Genomic DNA, 19923 nt, shown 5'->3' with positions numbered 1-19923 from the left:
TGAGACAGCTCCCTCCCTGCATTACTAGTGAGAGGCTGGCTTCACAGACAGGGGGGAGCTGCCTGACCCTCACTCCTGACTTCCCCCATGTCCCAGCTAGTGAATGGTGTGTGGGTGAGGGGGGGGGGGGGAGGATGGTGAAGTCTGAGACAGCTCCCTCCCTGCATTACTAGTGAGAGGCTGGCTTCGCAGACAGGGGGGAGCTGCCTGACCCTCACTCCTGACTTCCCCCATGTCCCAGCTAGTGAATGGTGTGTGGGTGAGGGGGGGGGGGAGGATGGTGAAGTCTGAGACAGCTCCCTCCCTGCATTACTAGTGAGAGGCTGGCTTCACAGACAGGGGGGAGCTGCCTGACCCTCACTCCTGACTTCCCCCATGTCCCAGCTAGTGAATGGTGTGTGGGTGAGGGGGGGGGGGGAGGATGGTGAAGTCTGAGACAGCTCCATCCCTGCATTACTAGTGAGAGGCTGGCTTCACAGACAGGGGGGAGCTGCCTGTCCCTCACTCCTGACTTCCCCCATGTCCCAGCTAGTGAATGGTGTGTGGGTGAGGGGGGGGGGGGTGGATGGTGAAGTCTGAGACAGCTCCCTCCCTGCATTACTAGTGAGAGGCTGGCTTCACAGACAGGGGGGAGCTGCCTGACCCTCACTCCTGACTTCCCCCATGTCCCAGCTAGTGAATGGTGTGTGGGTAAGGGGGGGGGGGAGGATGGTGAAGTCTGAGACAGCTCCCTCCCTGCATTACTAGTGAGAGGCTGGCTTCACAGACAGGGGGGAGCTGCCTGACCCTCACTCCTCCGGGGTATTGTGATCTTCCTGCACACAGTGCCCTATCCCTGATACCAGGGGTGTTGTGATCTTCCTGCATGCAGTGCCCTATCCCTATTAATACCAGGAGTGTTGTGATCTTCCTGCATGCAGTGCCCTATCCCTATTAATACCAGGAGTGTTGTGATCTTCCTGCATGCAGTGCCATATCCCTGATACCGGGATGTGTGCAAGAAGATCACAACACCCCCGGTATCAGGAATAGGGCACTGTGTGCAGGAAGATCACAACACCCCCAGTATCAGGAATAGGGCACTGTGTGCAGGAAGATCACAACACCCCTGGTATTAGGGATAGGGCACTGTGTGCAGGAAGATCACAACACTCCTGGTATTAATAGGGATAGGGCACTGTGTGCAGGAAGATCACAATACCCCTGGTATCAGGGTTAGGGCACAAGTTCTAGTCACATTGACTGATCACATTACTTGTTTTGTCAAGCTACCAACTGTTTCCATTTCCCATCCCCCATATACTGTCAGTAGGAAACTTGGTAACATGAATAAATAAGAGGGCAGCCAATAGGAATACATATTCATTCCTAAACTGACCTTAACTGACCTGAAAAGTGTCAAATTGTATCATTTTCAGTTAGTGCGCACTAACTCCCAGTTAGTGCGCACTAACTCCCGTTAGTGCGCACTAACTCGAGTTAGTGCGCACTAATCGGAAAAAATGATTTTTAACGATTTTTTAACTAAAAAATCGTGCCTAAGACGATTTTCTTGCCCTGCCACACGATTTCTATCGTTAAGACGATATGGAAAACGATTCACATCCCTACTAGAGATATGAATCGGAACCGGAATTGGTTCGGTTCCGGTTCCGATTCAAATTGTGCATTTTTTTTCGTCTGGCCTGATCGTTTTTTTTTTGTTTTTTTTTTTTAATCGGCTGCGCCCGATCCGATAAACAAAAAACCCACCACGACCCTTTAAAACCGCTCCCTTAGCCTCCACCACCCTCCCGACCCCCCCAAAAACGTTTTAAAATTACCTGATGGTCCAGCAGGGGTCCCGGGTGCGTTCTCTTGCGCTCGGGTTGTCGGCCGATAAACAAAAAACCCACCCCGACCCTTTAAAACCGCTCCCTTAGCCTCCACCACCCTCCCGACCCCCCCAAAAACGTTTTAAAATTACCTGGCGGTCCAGTGGGCCCTGGGAGCGATCTCCCGCTCTTGGGCCGTCGGCTGCCACTAATAAAAATGGCGCCGATGGCCCTTTGCCCTTACCATGTGACAGGGTAACCGTGCCATTGGCCGGCCCCTGTTACATGGTAGGAGCACTAGACGGCCAGCGCCATTTTTAAAGATGGCGCCGGCCGTCCAGTGCTCCTACCATGTGACAGGGTCGGGGTGGGTTTTTAGGATATATCCTAACTCCCGTTAGTGTGCACTAACGGGAGTTAGATTAATGATTTTTTCACAATAAATCGGTGAAATTTCTATTGTATCGCACTCTTTAGCGATTAATGACAATTTAAAAAATATTGGACGATATTTTAAATCGTCAAAAAATGATTCACATCCCTAGCAGTTACAACTCTTAACAGAAGGCATGGATTACTACCCTTAGTAAATAAGCCTTGATGCTTTTGATGCAACTGCAACATCGCTCTCTGCTTCAATGGAGGGGGGTGGGAGGAAAGAGAAATTTGGATTTAGGGACAACCAACACGAGCCATGACTTTTTTTTTTTTTTTTTTTTTTTTTACGGTCTGGAATACTAATGCGCAGACATTAAGGGAAAAAACCACAGCACTGCTTCTACGGCACATCAAGCAGTACTGACTGATACATGGGGATAACCTGCATGGCAGATACTAACATGGGAAGCTTGCTGGGCAGACTGGATGGACCATTGGTCCTTTTCTGCCATCATTTCTATGTTTCTAAGTTTAATTTTTGTTTTGTTGCTCATTTGATTTATTTCCTTTATTTTTTGTGCCATTTTGTGTCGTTGGTTTCATTTCTATAAAGTCAATTCTGGAAGCAACCTTCCCAGCAACTCTGTCAGCATCTACACCCTAGTACTGACTGCCAAATCACCTTCCCAGGCCTCCTCAGCTCCTGGCAGTCTCTAATCCTCCTTTCCATGAGCCTCCTAAATTCTCGAGTGGGAGGAGCTATCCTTTGCTGTTTCCTATGGATGCTGCCTTGCTTCTGCTGGTTGTTAATAACATCAGTAGGTAAAGTAGCACCTACCGATATCATTAGCAATCAGTGCAGTAGCAAGGTGGCAACTTTAGAAAAACAGTGCAAGAGAGAAGAGGAATTAAGGAACAGCTCCTTCTGCTCAGCGAGTTAAAGGCCTTGCAGGATGGAGGATAAGAGGAAAGAGGTAGCGACACACATGGTCTGATGGGAGGAATATGTTCCTCTGAATAAAAACAACCACCAATGGAGAGGAAGTGACGTCATCTTCCAAGATGGCAGTGTAAAGTGATTGCTCCAACCAGATGCTTTTTAAATATTGCATTAAGATATAGATTCAATTGCTATTAAGCTTACAGTCAGAGAACCAGTAACACATTCTTGATATGGCTACTTGCCAAAAAACAACTGAAATTAAGTATTTCTTTGAAGCTGGTACTGCTTCAGGAAAACCTGCGAGTTGAATTCAGGCTGCAAGAGAATATGCCTCCTTGGACTCCGAGCCAGACAGTGAGATCAGGGGGAAAAGCAATGAGCCCAATTAAACAATCATCTGTTCTGAGCTGCAAGGCTGGTTTTTGAACTTGCAGAAAGGTTTTAAAAATTAATGAAAACTGAAATAATTGTGAAGATGGCGGAAATGAAGGGCAAGATAACCAAGCTGGGAAACCCGCATGGAGGAGGAAGAGCAGAAAATGTAGGAACATGAACTGCTTATTATGGAAGTGAAAAGCATCATTACTATTCTTTTTGACAACCAGACAGAGATCTTTGACAAGTTGGAAGATCTAGAGACTAGATCAAGGAGAAACAATATTAGAATTCGTGGTCTACCGGAGGACACTCAATATGAGGACATCATCTTGGTAACACAATGTCTTTGTAAGGCTATACTATTCGGGGACACAGCAATGGAGATGGAGGAAACTACAATCAACACTGAGAGAGTTCATTGCATGCTGGGCTCTTCTCCATGATATAGTGGCATACCTGAGAGACTTTCAAGTTAAAGAAAAAATTATGGGCATTGCACGTACCTAGGGCACTATGACATGGGAAGGCCACAAGATCTCTCTTAACAGTGACCTAGCCCTGGCCATACTGTGGAAATAGGGAGAGATGAGAGGTATCACAGCAAAACTTCGGAAGGATAATGTGAAATATGGCTGCATCTTCCCCTTTGGCCTACTGTTTACGTTTGGAGGGACCAGCTATAAGGTCAAAACCAGGAAGGAAGATTTGCAAGCACTGCAGAAAGCTGGATTAGAAATCACAGATTTAACACAGAGTGAAGCCCGTAACACAACAGGTGTGCATAAAACAATTAGGCAAGCTTTTTCCCTCTGGCAGAGGGTCTCTCCTGGAAAGAAAGTAGCCAAAACCTGAGAGAGAGTCTGCTATGTTTCTTCTGAATTCTTGCTGAGATATTACTAGATGCTGAATGAAAACTTTGATGTCATATGGAGAACTATTCAGTTGGGGGGGGGGGCTACTGTTAGCTCATTCATGTTTTTGGGGGGGGGGCTTTGATTTCAAGTTGTTGAGAATGTTTTACTCTGTTTGCAAATTGCCTTTTGAATCTGTTGCAAAGTTGATGAGCATGTTCTATTATGTGGGGGAATTAAAGCATCTGGAGGGTGGTGTTATTCCTTCTTAGGACTCTGTCATTTAGAAATGGAAATTTGGAAAGGGGTTTTAGTAGGTGGGGGGGATGGGAGATCACTGGATTGAGCGGTTGTGGGAAGCGGGGGTTATAGAGAAGCTAAGGAGGATAAATGAGCTTAAATTCGTTCCTAGGGAGGCAAATAGGAGAAAAAGTTTTTTTTAAGTTCAAGGTTGACATATGGAGAGCAAAGATGATCGTATTATTTTATGAAGGCTTCTAAAAGAATGTTCTAAAAGAATATCTATGAATGTTAGGTGTTAAATATACTGTATAAGAGGCAGCTCTTATTTAAGGAGTTAGTACAATAGAAAGCAGACATAGCTTTCATACAAGAGTATCATTTTAGGAAACAGAATGAACGTCTGATTAGGCACAAAATGTACTCACAGATTTTTGGTTTTTTAGCATCTACAAATGATAATAAAAAAACTTAAGGAGTGAGAATTCTTTTTCAATCCTGTCATAACATTAAATTGGTGTATGTCGTGTAGCGCTACAAAAATTTTAAGTAGTAGTACTAGTAGTAGTAGTAGAATGTACAAAGAGACAAAAAAGGCAGGTATATAATTCTTCATGTTTTTGTGGATGAGTAGAGCTCTCTCTCTTATGCACATTTATGCTCCTAATCAAGAGCAAGGACGATTTTATCATATTCTTAAATAACAGTTGGCAGAGTATGAGAAAAGCTCTTTATTGTTGGGAGGGATGGATTTTAATTTAACTATAAATCCTTATTTACATAATTCTAAAGCTCTTGGACAGTCTCACACAAAGCATAGGAAAAAAATTAGTCCAATTGATGGAAACATTTAATTTAGTGGATAGTTGGAGATGAATGTTTCCCTCCACCAAGAATTACTCTTTCTACTCTAGACTGAATGATTCATATTCCTGTACAGACATGTTGTTTTGCTCCAAGTTGTTAGTGGACAAACTTGGAGCTGGTCTAGATTCAAGAGCATGGTCTGACCATTCACCCATTTGGGCTGAATTTTTAAATTTTAGCTCATTTAAACGAAGAAAATTTTGGAGATTAAACAATACTTTCCTAGCATGTAGACAGATGGACTCAGGACCAGTGGGTCTTTGCTCCCCTTCCAGCATAACCCTGCAGTGACCCTAGCCTGCCAGTGTTCTCCGTCTCCAGCAGATGGTAGACGTGCATCTAACTATGAAGATTGCTTTGAACTTTTTGAAAGGAGAAATCTGAAATTCTAAATTCCGGAAAATAAAGCACCCCTCTCCTGCGGTGATACCTAAAGGTCCCTCCCCAAGTTGAGAATTCCTGAGGAGATTTCCTTGGTCGCTCAGAGGTGTGCCTTGGTCTGATAGCTGGGTTTCCAGCGTGGACTTAGCTGCTTAGTTCATCAGAAAGGCAGCGGGTGCAGGAGGCAGAGTGCAGTGGTGACAGCAGATGCCCTCTCCCGCTACAGCCAGAGACTGTTTCCTTAATCAGCTGGTAAGCGCTGAGCTCAGGTAAGGTTTTAAAAAAAAAAAAAAAAAAGAGAAAGTTTTACCTGAATCAGAGACAGTTAGAGGGGTTTAAGACATCCTCTGGTCTCCGTTCTTGACACGCCGTGCCAACGTTGGTTTCCGCTCCCGTTGGGGAGGTTGAGTAGGTTGAGTGGCCCCCGGTGGGTTAGGCCCCGCACGTAGGATTTTTCCTTGCATGCTGCGGCGGCCATTTTCACACACGCTCGTGTGTGTTCTGACGCCCTCTATAGACTGTTGGTATGTGCAGCGTGTCTGCTCTGTACACATGTTGTGCGCTCGGTTTTTGGACGCACTTTTTGCATGCACAAATTTTATGCACTTAATTTGGCACACAAGTTGTGTGTGCACCTTGCTGTGCTTATTTTTGGGCGCGAGCCGTTCCAACGCACATTTACTGCAGTGATGGCGCCAGTGAGCAAGAAGCCCAAGCATCTTATTTGTGTTGCTTGTTATATTAGGGCTTCTCAACCTGATCTGGCTTCTAACTTATGTCAGCGCTACACAGGTGTTCAGGGAGAGGTGTCTTCCTCGGATTTTTCTAAACCTGGCTCTTCCTATTCTGATGATGGGTTGATCACAGCCTTGACTGGGGGGGGGATGCCAAATCTTGTCCCCTCCCTTGACTGACTCCTCTGCTGGCGAGGGCAGTTCTGTGGGCCCTGCTCCAGTTCCTTCTTTGTCTGGTCTGGACCCGGCTGCTTTTTCTTGGGTGGAATTTTTTCAAGGCTTATAAGCCTTTCTTCAGGCACAGTCCTCCGCTTCCCCCATTTGTCTGGTTGGACCCTCAGCCGGTGGCTCCTCCCTCTTCCAGTCCTATGCTTAAGCGCAGGGGCTTGCTCTGGCTCCTGCAGGTGTCCCCGACAGGAATCCAGATGGCACCAATAAGGTTGATCCTGAATCCCGGGAAGATGGGGAAATTCCTCCAGGGCTGGAACCATATTGAACCATGTTGCGGTTCTTTCATAGAGATGAACTGCCGGACCTGATTTCCCAGACCTTGAAATAGCTGGGTGTGTTCTGATGCTTTGTCAGAGCCAAGGTTTCCTTATGTAAAGCCTCTTGTTTTTTCCTGGTGATGGAAGCCATCCAGGAATTGATTGATCTGGAATGGGATGCCCCAGAGGCAAATTTTAAAGAGGGTCGGACATTGGAAGCCCTGTACCCCCAGATCCGGCTGTGAAAGAGTGTTTGCGTTTCCTAAAGTGGATGCTCGTCTAAGTGAATGACTATCCCCGTAGAGAGAGGAGAGGCCTTGAAGGATGAACATAATGGAAGGATTGAGGCTATTCTTAAGTAAGCCTTTGAGGCAGTGGTGATGAATTTACAAATTGCCTCCTGTTGTGCCCTAGTAGCGAGATCTTGTCTGCTTTTCTCTCAGGAAGTTATAAGTCTGGAATAAATTCCAGAGCAGTTATGGAGTCTGCTGCTGCCTTTTTAGGAGACGCAGGCTGTGATTTGGTCCAGACCTCAGCCAGAGGAGTGGCTTCGGTGATAGCGGCCAGGCGTAAACTCTGGTTGCGAAATTGGTCAGCTTACACAGCTTCTAAAGACAATCTTACCAAAATGACCTTTAAAGGCTCGCTCATGTTTGGGAGCGAGTTGGAGAAACTGGCCAGTAAGTGGGGTGAGTCTCCGGTGCGGTTGCCAGAGGATAAGAAACAGTTACAGGACCCCTTTGGTATGAGGAATTGTTTCCGGGGTTCCAAGCATTTTCGTCCCTGATACTAAAAAATTCAAGTCAGAACTCAAAACATGGTTATTCTGCTGTGCGTATGCAGAACCCAATTAAAAAATGGCCTTGTAACTCTTGCTTCTACTTTTAAGAGTCTTTTTACCTTTTATTTATATCTTTTATCTTATTGTTTTTAATTTTATCCTGTATCAGTTTTATGATTTAAGTTTTTTTATTAATAGTTAATTATTTATTATTTTATAGTTACACATCTGTTTGAAATTTGTTTTATTGATGCTATACCTACAATTGTATTTTACTCTTTTATATTGTAAACCATTGTGATGGAATACCCAATACGATGGTATATAAAACTTAATAAACTAAACTACACCAACATTTTTCGCTTTTGATTTATTTTAGGTGGGAAATTAATCAAATTTCATTACAGATTTCACTTTCATTTTCAACGACAGCACAACCCTACTAAAAATTGACCTGAAAATGTCTGACACAGGGAGGACAATTTTAAAAGCTTTCTACATGGGTAAATAAGAACATAAGAACATAAGAAATTGCCATGCTGGGACAGACCAAGGGTCCATCAAGCCCAGCATCCTGTTTCCAACAGAGGCCAAAAACCAGGCCACAAGAACCTGGCAATTACCCAAACACTAAGAAGAACCCATGCTACTGATGCAATTAATAGCAGTGGCTATTCCCTAAGTATAATTGATTAATAGCCATTAATGGACTTCTCCTCCAAGAACTTATCCAAACCTTTTTTGAACCCAGCTACACTAACTGCACTAACTACCTTCTCTGGCAACAAATTCCAGAGCTTTATTGTGCGTTGAGTGAAAAAGAATTTTCTCCGATTAGTCTTAAATGTGTTACTTGCTAACTTCATGGAATGCCCCCTAGTCCTTCTATTATTCGAAAGTGTAAATAACCGAGTCACATCTACTCGTTCAAGACCTCTCATGATCTTAAAGACCTCTATCATATCCCCCCTCAGCTGTCTCTTCTCCAAGCTGAACAGCCCTAACCTCTTCAGCCTTTCCTCATAGGGGAGCTGTTCCATCCTCTTTATCATTTTGGTTGCCCTTCTCTGTACCTTCTCCATCGCAACTATATCTTTTTTGAGATGCGGCGACCAGAATTGTACACAGTATTCAAGGTGCGGTCTCACCATGGAGCAATACAGAGGCATTATGACATTTTCCGTTCTATTAACCATTCCCTTCCTAATAATTCCTAACATTCTATTTGCTTTTTTGACTGCTGCAGCACACTGAGCCGACGATTTTAAAGTATTATCCACTATGATGCCTAGATCTTTTTCCTGGGTGGTAGCTCCTAACATGGAACCTAACATCGTGTAACCACAGCAAGGGTTATTTTTCCCTATGTGCATCACCTTGCACTTGTCCACATTAAATTTCATCTGCCATTTGGATGCCCAATCTTCCAGTCTTGCAAGGTCCTCCTGTAATGTATCACAGTCTGCCTGTGATTTAACTACTCTGAATAATTTTGTATTATCCGCAAATTTGATAACCTCACTCGTCGTACTCCTTTCCAGATCATTTATATATATATTGAAAAGCACTGGTCCCAATACAGATCCCTGAGGTACTCCACTGTTTACCCTTTTCCACTGAGAATATTGACCATTTAATCCTACTCTCTGTTTCCTGTCTTTTAACCAGTTTGTAATCCACGAAAGGACATCGCCTCCTATCCCATGACTTTTTAGTTTTCGTAGAAGCCTCTCATGAGGGACTTTGTCAAACGCCTTCTGAAAATCCAAATACACTACATCTACCGGTTCACCTTTATCCACATGTTTATTAACCCCTTCAAAAAAATGAAGCAGATTTGTTAGGCAAGACTTCCCTTGGGTAAATCCATGTTGACTGTGTCCCATTAAATCATGTCTTTCTATATGCTCTACGATTTTGATCTTGAGAATAGTTTCCACTATTTTTCCCGGCACTGAAGTCAGGCTCACTGTGTTAAAAGGTCCTCTGAAAATTGGCCCTCCCCCCTTACTGTGGATAATAGTACTCATTTTAATCACAGCTTGGATTCTTTTTACCTCTGGTTAAAAAGGGGCATGTTTATGTTGGGGTAAAGGAAAGTATGGGTAGGGATTGCACTTTTAAATCCTGGTGCATACTTAATGCATGCAGGGCTAGATTTAGGGATAGGCAACAAAGGCAGGTGCCCTGGGCACCAAATTCTGAAGAACCCAAAAGGAGGGACTCCCTCCCCCCCCCCCCCCATTCACCTCTGCTTTCGAGGGGGAGGGGGAGGGAACCCCTCTCCTTAAGTCATTTGCCTACGGATGCCATCATCTTAAATCCAGCCCTGCATGCGTGCACATTTGCACTTGTGTTCCCTTCTTGCACAGATTTTCAAAGGGGAAACTGTGGGAAGTTTACCTTTGAAAATGAACTTGCAGGCCCAAACATACCCTCAAAAATTGCCCCAAGAATATATACCTGAATGATTTTTCTTAATTCAGTGGATCTACAGGGGAAAGAGGAGTGTGCTATTGTCACCTGTTCACCTGCTTCTGGTGGTGCTTCCTTCTTGCTGAACAGTATAAAAATCAATTGCTATAGAAGAATTCCAAGCATTCATGAAATATTTCTCAAGTGGCTACAATTATAGGTGCTGGCTTCATTAAGTACTCTACTGGAATCAGATAGGAGTAAGGGAAAAAGCAAAGCATGGCATATGATAAGACTGCAGCATTTTATGAAGTTGAAAGCATAGCCATATACCAACAACACGTTCATCAAACAGACATATTATTATTATATTATTATTAATCATGTTTATAGCACATACCAGATATAAGAAATACTGTAAAGAGACACATAATGGATTGCCCTTCTCCTTGGATTTTGCAATGTAGTTCAGATCAACAAACAAGACATACAACAAAAAATGATTTGAGGTTTTGAGTGAGGACAGCAAAGTCAAGATTGAGATTTAAAGTAGGTGGTTATAGGTGGGGATTAAACTGAGAATCATCAAATATAAAGTTGGGATGGTAAATAGCCTATTTTTAATTAGTGTAAATAGTCACAGAATATTTACCCCAGTATTGCCTGAATAAAAAAGAAATGCACTTCCCAGCCCAGAGACCAGTTTGACTTTTTTTTTTTTTTTTGCATGAGCAGCAAAATTTAAGGTTTATGTGTTAAAAGCAGCGTTAAAGAGATGAGTTTTCAGGTTAGATCTGAATCTGGCAAGAGTGGGAGCCTGGCACATGTGCTTAGGAAGGTTATTTTAGGCATTTGGTGAGGCAAGGTGGAAAATCTGGCAGGCCTGGAATTCTCATTCGGCGCACTAGGCTGGAAGTCATTTCTCTGCCTTCCAACTGTGCTGGATCAACCAAGAGGGAACAGCCCTCTGCTTTCTGATCCAGCCCCTCCACTCGCAGGAAGTACACAAGGAACAGGATGAGAAGGGCTGAGCTTGGAGCAGACAGAGCAAAGGGGGATCATTTTGAAGAGGTTAAGAGAGGCTGAGTGGGGATCATTATGGGGTGATGATAGAGGCTGGGGAATGAGTGGGGATTGGCTGAGGGAGTGTGCTTGTGAGGGAGAGAAAGTAATACATAAAGACGGTGACCAAAAATGGCTTTTTTAAGTTGAGGATTTTGCATGGCCTGAAAAACTTGCTTGAATCTAGCGATTTTAAATTGGTGGTCCAAGCATCATTGATACCGGTCACTGATTATTGCAATGCCCTATATCTTGGTCTTCCTGAACAGACTTTAAAACCGCTTTAGCTGCTCCTCAATTCGACAGCACGATTAATTACTGGATCTAAATGTTCTGATATTATCACGCTGTCCCTATACCACTACCAATGGCTGCCTGTACCTTACAGAGTTCAATCAAAAATCCTTCTTTTGACTCATAAACTACTCAGTATCTTTTCATTTCTTTGGATAAATTTCTTATTGCACATATATCAACCAACCAGGACCCTTACTTAGATCCCAAAAGAGAGGCCTTCTTGAGATACCCATGATATGAGCAGTGAGGTTATCTTCCACTAGAGACTGTGCTTTTTTGGTCGCTGCTCCTACCCTGTGGAATTCCATTCCCACACTGCTGATGGAATGTACAAAAAAATTTAAAGCAGCATTAAAGGCCTTCCTGAACAAGCAGGCATTCAGCTAACTTTAGCCCTTTAAGATTTGGATTATGTTGATGGTATAACCCATGCTGTTTTATTGTTGTTTGTTAATTTTGTTTTTGTTTTATAATTATTATGTACTGGTATGATATTTTTTTAATCGCTTAGAGCGTACGCATTAAGGGGCAGATTTTCAAAGGGTTACGCGTGTAACCCCCACAAAGCTGCCCCAAGCTGCCCCTGCGCGTGCCGAGCTTATCTTGCATAGGCTCGGCAGTGCACGCAAGCCCTGGGTCGCATGTATGTCCCGGGGTTTCAAAACAGGGGCATTCCGGGGACAGGGCCGTGGGTGGGGCACCGGCCCGGGGGCGTTCTGGGGATGGGACCGAGGCCACCAGAATAGCCGCCATGCCGGGGGATGGCGCACCAGCAGCCAGCCAGCGCGCACAAGTTACACCTGCCCAAAGGCAGATATAACTTTCCCAATAAAGGTAAGGAGGGGGTTTTAGATAGGGCTGGGGGGCGGGTTAGATAGGGGAAGGAAGGGGAAGGAAGGGGGGGGGGGGCGGAGGGAACGGAGGAAGGCTGCGCAGCTCGGCGCACGCAAGTTGCACAATTGTGCACCCCCTTGCGCACGCCGACCCTGGATTTTATAACATGCGCGCTGCAGCGCTCGCATGTTATAAAATCGGGCGTAGATTTGCTCGTGCTGGGTTGCGTGAACAAATCTACGCCCGCGAGCAGGTTTAAAGATCTGCCCCTCAGCGATCAAGAAATTTTAATAAACTAAATTAAACTTACAGGGTAGAGAAGGGGCAGTGTTTGTGAGAGAGAAAGAAGGGATTGGTGCCAGCTATGTGTGTGTGTGTTTTCCAGATTGGGTGGAAGAGTAGAGAGGGGATATAATGGGGAGCAGGACTGAAGCACAGTAGGGAAACCTGCCTCCTTCAACACCCATGTGGTTCAGATCGTTTCTCCCTCAGATTCTTTCCCCCAGATCCTAGAATCATCCTTCCTTCCTCTCCCTGCTCTCCAGATCCTGGAACATTCCAATCCTTCCTACTTCCTTCTCCCCCTTCCTCAATTCTAGAAACTCCCTTCCCCCTATTCTTTTTCCATCTGATTTCTGATCATCTCCTTTTCCTCGATATTCCCCATCTCCCATCCTCCCCCCCCCCCCCGTCCTCTTCCTCACACACTTCCCCGCTATCCCCAATCCTCTCACCTTCTCCTCATCCCCCTCCTTTTCCTATCCCCATCCTTGAGATCTCCTCCCTCTACTCCTACTCAAGATATCTTTTCTTCTCCTAATAAAAAAAAGGAATTATGCAAACAAAAGCAAGGTTGGAAAATTACTTCATTTTTATAATGTAATGTAAAAGATGGAAATGCTTCTCAATGTACTTCAGAATTTTCTCATTTTTGCCACAAAATCTACCCCTGAGCTGCCACAGAAATGTTTGGGGCTGTGCCTTAGATGTTCTGCTCCCTGGGGAGTGGGGGGGGGGGGGGGGCAAGACAGACAGCACCAACAGTGCCTAGAGGTAGCAAAACTAAGTCCGTCACTGAACCCTGGAGCTGAGATAAGGAGAAGGGCACAGACAAGAGTAGGTAGCCCAATGAATGAAGTTTGGAAAGAAGAACGTAAAGGGAAAGAAGAGAGGTGAGGTAAGGAGGAACTGCAGAGTGAATATAAATGTGACAGTGACTTACTTTTATAAAGCCTATTTTACTTGCAAATGCAAATATAACACCCTACCCACATATGTTTACCATTTATTTCTCACCTAAAAACTGGTCAGCTGGGTGAGAGTTAATTTTGAGATGGTACAAGTAATAACATTTTGTGGAAAATGACTCATTAGCCAGATGTCACCTAGCCCAGCTGTCACAGCCTGCCAAATTGTTCAAGGATGGGCAACTGCAAAGAACAGACTTACAATGATGCAATAGAGTATTAGACTGAATTAATTCAGAGGTGGTGATCAAATACAGACATGCTGTACATTTTCTACAAAAGATTGATTACCAAGTTGATATGTTCTATGCGATTCTTGGCTGCAAACGCACCTAGATTATTTAACTCTGTAAAAAGTGCCATCAACATCTGGGATTGCCAGCTGGCTCCATTTTTTGCTGACAGGCTGACCAATCCTGGTTTTACCCCGTTGCATGCATGGACTCATAGCTCTTATGGCCTGGATTGGCCACTGTTGGAAATAGGATGCTGGGCTTGATGGACCCTTGGTCTGACCCAGTATGGCATGTTCTTATGGTTTCCTTTCCCTAAGGAAATGGAAAGGAACAGCAGCAGCAGCTCTGCCACTAGGCAAGTATTTTGCCAGGGAGAAGACAGTAAGTATGGGCAGATGTGGTGGCAACAATAGGGGAAAGAAAAGGACAAGGGAGATGCTGGGGGAAGGAAGGGAAGGGCAGGAAGCAGTTGCTTGGGATGAGGAGGTTAAGAAACAGAAGAGAAGATGATGAGGATGGAGGAATAAAAGACAAGTGATGGAGGAATAAGAGGTAGGGAGAGGATGCAGGGAATGGGGAGGTAGTTAAGAGGGAGTGGAGAGAGGATGCTGAGGATGGATGATGGTTAAAAGGTAGAGGAGAGCTAATGCAGAGGATGGTTAAGAAACAGGGGAGAGAATGCTGCGGAAGCGGTAAGAGTCGAGGATTCTGGGGGAATGAGAGGTAGGAGAAGGATGCTGGGAAAGGGAAATGGTAAAAAGGCAGGGGGATAAATGTTGGGGGAAGAGGAGTTCCCAGTCCATCCGTTGTAGAAAGAGCCTGTGTACAAACTCTCTTCCCCTGTTAATCCACACAAGGGATTGGAGGGGGGGGGGGGGAATCAATTAGGAGGGTACCACTGAAACATTTTTTTATCCCCAAGGGTACCATTTGCCCTAGAGCTTGCCCTAAGTACTAGATAAATTCCTCCCCTGTTTCTTCATCCAGTTGCTTTCTGTTTTAGACCCATTCATAGGTCTGTAGATTGAAAAAAAAATAAAATTTGTATTTATTAATGTAGGGACCCTCTAGGTTTCTCACTATCCAGTTTGTCCCTAGCTTAAGCCCTAGGCTAGGATCTTAGGAAGGCGAGTTTGCAGACCATTCCTTGCAGGCCCTTCCTCTGAGGATGCCTGGACTGGTCAGCCAGCTTGTATAAAAGCAGGAAGAGCATGAGAAGCAATGTGGTTTTAAAGTGCCATTGAGGTTTGGAGGAACAGGAGAGTTTGAGTTTTGTTTTTGTGTGGAGCCTGGTCCTGTCTCAGGAGGATTTCCTCCCCTGCCTGGAGGAAATCAGGATAAAGTGCTTTTGTTCCCTGCCTAGAGTACATAGGAGAGACAAGTGTCTTGCTAGAGGAAAGGTTTGTTGCAGTTTTTAAGAAGATTTGTTGTTCCTGCTTTGTTGGGAGGGATTTTTGCCACCTGTGAGAAGGACAGAAGATTTTGGATTTCGAATTTGTGAGACTTTGTAACTCAGCAGTCTAGAGTAACATCAGAGAAAGAGATAGGAGTCCATGTTCTATCACTCAGGAGCGTTCTTCCTAGTTGCCCACTATCTGAAGAGCCACTAATTCAGCTGAGCAGGTCTGAGGCAAGCAGTACTTTTGGAATTTTGAGAAGATCAATTGGAGAATTTTGGTTGCTAATTGGAGTGAAGATATATTTGGTTGCAGTAAATGTTTTGTTGGAATACCCTTCCATCATGTTCAGTGTCTTTTGTGAGAATACCAGTTGCCCCAAAGCAAGAACATCCCAAGTCTTAGTACACTTAAGAGAGAAAGAATAAGAGACTGTTATTCCCCCTGATTTGCCTTGGGTCTTGGAGGTTAATCCTCTGCCCCCCCCCCCCCAACAGAAAATATCCTGGCACTCGTGGCCTGAGGACTGCAAGGAAAGAGTAAGAACATTTGTGGCCCAGGGACAACCACGTACTTCTGTATTCAGGATACCCATTGAAAAGGGATTACATTAAATTTTCATAATTTATGTAACAAGCAGAACTTGAATTCAGAAGAAAAAATTTAACAGAGCAGATATTAAAAAGAAAAAAAAATCATGAAGAAGGAAAATACTTCATCACAATGTTCATCCAAACATTAGAAATGAAACAGATAAGGGGGGGGGACAGAAATAAGGGCACCACCATAAGAGATTATACACGTTTCATGATTTTTGTCACAGGATATTTTATTGGGGTTTAGAAATTATAGCAAAACCTTACAAATGGGATGTGCATTTTCAAATTTTTCATTTCATTTTGAGTTTTGCTGAGAGTTTTAAAAATGTTTGTTTTGTTTTCTTAAATGTTTCATTTGGGGGGGGGGGGGTTTAGCACACACCAAAATGATTTCACGTGCGCTAAAACTAGTGCACACATTAAAACATTTTGGTGTGCTAAAAATAGAACATCAATCTTTGAGACACTGCAATCCCCCAAGAGAGACCCCGTGTTAGAGCTACATGTGGGCACATATTAAAGAATCCTCATCCGTCCTTCCCTTCCTCAGCACATCAACATATGCCTGCCTCCCCCCCGACCACCATCATCACCTTCCTACTGGGGCAGCAGTAATCCCCAGCTCTTATCTTGCCAGCACCATAATCTAAAATGTGTCAGCTTTTTAGTCATCTAAAGGTAAGGATTAGGATACTTAGAAATAAAGTGATCCATATTCAGCAAGCTGGTTAGTTGACAAATTATTTAGCTACAATTAGCCAAATAACTTGTTCCATATACTTAGCTGGATAAATGTCTGGCTGAATATGCATGCATAAAGTTATCCGGCTACATGTAGCCAGATAACTAAAGAACTGGTCATGACTGATATATGCTTTCAAAGCACTTGCAGAGGGGATATGGGTATCTCACTCTCAGCTGAAGTATCTTGCGGGAGGGGGGGTGCAGGCTGTTCTGTATATACAGCCTGTGGGTGGATGGGTTGGTGGGGGGGGGGGATAGGTATTTTATTAATGAACAGGGGAAAAGGGGGAGCGGGAGCAGTGAGCCACTGCACTCTTTTTAATATTCTTGTGGGGGTTAAGGTTGGAAGAGGCATGCCGGATGGGGCCAAAAGATATTTAATTACTTATATTGTCGATCGGGCCACAGGCCTTTTTATATCTTAATTGTTGTTTTGCTGTAAATAGCAAATCTACTTATCCAGATATCTTCAAAAAATATCTGGATAAGTATCAAGTTATCCGGCTACCTTAGCTGGATTTATGTGATGTTTGGCTAAGTTAGCTGGATAACTCAAACCCTTCCTGGAATGCCTCTTTTTTATTCGGTTAAATTGTAGCCAGATAACTATGTATCCAAGTATAATTTAGCTGGATAAGTGACTGAATGTGACTATTTTGCCATATAGATGGATAACTTTTGAGTTATCCATCTAAATGGCTTTTAAATATGGGCATCATAAAATCTGAAGGCAGAAAAAGAGTATATAGCCTATCTAGTCTACCCATGCACACCAACTACTCATCTTTATAATCCCTAATACCCCTTCAGCGATCCTTTGTGTTTGTCCCATTCTTTTTCCACTATCTCTAAGGGTTGGCTGTTCCATACATTCCACCACCTTCTCTGTAAATAAATATTTCCTTAGATCATTCCTGAATCTACTCCCTTTTGCCCTCATCCCATGACCCTTAATTCTAGAGCCTCTTTTCCATTGAGAGAGTCTCACCTCCATTGCATTGAAACCTTGGCAGTATTTAAAAGTCTCTATCATATCCCATCTTTCCTCCATAGTATACATGTTTAGATCTTTAAGTCTGTACCAATATGCTTTAGAATAAAGACCATTGACCATTTTAGTAGCCAGCCACCCTCTGAACTGTCTCCAGCCAGTTTATCCTATTTTAGAAACATTTTCCAGGACTGTATACAGTATTTCAAATGAGGTCTCACCAGGAACTTTTACAGGGGCAATATCACCTCCTATTTTTATGCTAGCCATTCCTCTTCCCTGTGCAGCCAAGCAACCTTCTGACTTTTTCTATCATCTTATCCAGCTGTTTGGCCACATGGAGAGCATCAGATATGATCACTCATAGATCCCGCTCTTCTTTCATGCTTAGAATTTCACCCCTACATTGTACTGCTCCCTTGGGATTTTGCAGTGCAAATGCTTAACTCTTAACTTTTTTATATTAAATTTTAGCTGCCAGAATCTAGGCCATTCTTTGAACTGTTGTTCCTTATTATTTTCAATTTGGTTTTAGACCATACTGTAATTAAGAGATTATTTCTTCCCCAAAATATTGAGAAGGCAATTTTCAAAAGACATTTACACATGTAAATAGCTATTCACCTGGATAAAATGGCTTTTTGAAAACTGCCCACCTTACATGTGGGTAAACGTATATACATATTGTGCAACAATATGTGTGCATTTACTCACACACTGAGCAGAGGCCTTCCCAGGGCAGGATGAGGGTAGGGAATGAAACACATCTAGTTTAGAATTTTCAAAATTAGCAATGTTTTTAAGGGAAAAATGTATCCGCAGAAAAAGGTTCAGATCTCTGTGATAGACCAGAGAGGACACCTCCAAGGGTATTAAGGGAATGTAGAGATGTTCTGCCAGCTCCGCTGGTTGACCTTTCCAATGCTTCTTTACAGTTGGGAGTAGTTCTGGAGAACTGGAGACAGGTGGGTGTAGTTCCTATTCATAAAGTGTAAATAGGGAGGTGGCTGGGAACTACAGACTGGTTAGTCTGACCTCTGAGGTCAGCAAATTAATAGAGTCACTGCTAATACAGTTTCTGGAATCTAATGGCTTGCAAACTCCAAAGAAGCATGGTTTTTCCAGAGGTAAAGCTTGTCAAACAAATCTGATCAATTTCTTTGATTAGGTGACCAGAAAGCTGGATCAGGGGAGAGCGCTAGATGTAATGTACTTTGATCTCAGTAAGGCCTTTGACACAGTTCCGCATAGGCGAATAAGAAATAAATTGAGCACCTTGGCATGGGCCCTAGAGTGACTGACTGGGTTAGAAGCTGAAGGGGAGTATTACTAACTGTGTGCCTCAAGGATTGGACCTTGGACTAGTTCTTTTCAAAATTTTTGTGATTGACATTGCAGGATTTTTGGGAAAGGTTTGTATTTTTGATAATGATACCAAAATCTGTGTTCTTCTAAGCACAAAAGAAGAATGAGAGCTGGGGTGATCATATCTGATGATCTGGTGGGCAAACAGGTGAATAAAGCAACAGCAAAAGCCAGAAAGATGCTTGGTTGCATAGGGAGAAGAATGGTAAGCAGAAAAAGGGAGGTGATATTGCCTCTGTATAGGTCCCTGGTGAGACCTCTTTGGGAATATTGGAGTGAATTTTCAAAATATTTACATGAGTAAAATTTGCATATATATGCCTAAGTAGCTTATACTCATGTACACACTATTTTATAAATATCAAAAGTATGCACATATTTTTTTGTTTTGCGCGTACAATTACATGCAAAAAAAAGGTACAGTCTGGGGCAATGTGGAGAAGGGCCGAGAGGTACGTGCAGAAGTTGCTGTTTCATAAGAGATTTACCTGTGTACATTTAGCAACTTGTTCGCATAATTATACACCTGCTAATTACCTTGCACAATTGATATCAGACTCTCCTATTGTTTACTATTGGTTGGGTGGGAGGTCTGAGTGAACTGGGGGGGGGGGGGGGGGGGATTCCAGAATGAAGAACTGGAGGGTCTCAAAGACCTGGAGAAGAACTGGGTGAATTGGTGGTGGTTTAATAAAACTGGTGATTTCAATATACCAACTGCTGTGTGTAAAAAGGGTCTAACACGAGCAAGTCAGTTTTCCATGTGTAAAATATACGAGCCTATGTTTTTAAAACAGGTAGGAAATATATGCACTTTCATACATTGTAGATATTCATGCATAAGGAGACATACATATATTTTATAATCTGCAGGTACCAGA

The sequence above is a fragment of the Rhinatrema bivittatum genome, chromosome 4 (assembly GCF_901001135.1).
Source record: "Rhinatrema bivittatum chromosome 4, aRhiBiv1.1, whole genome shotgun sequence".
NCBI classification, from domain to species: Eukaryota; Metazoa; Chordata; class Amphibia; order Gymnophiona; family Rhinatrematidae; genus Rhinatrema; species Rhinatrema bivittatum.
The sequence above is the reverse complement of the archived record's forward strand: the minus strand, read 5'-3'. Positions refer to the sequence as shown.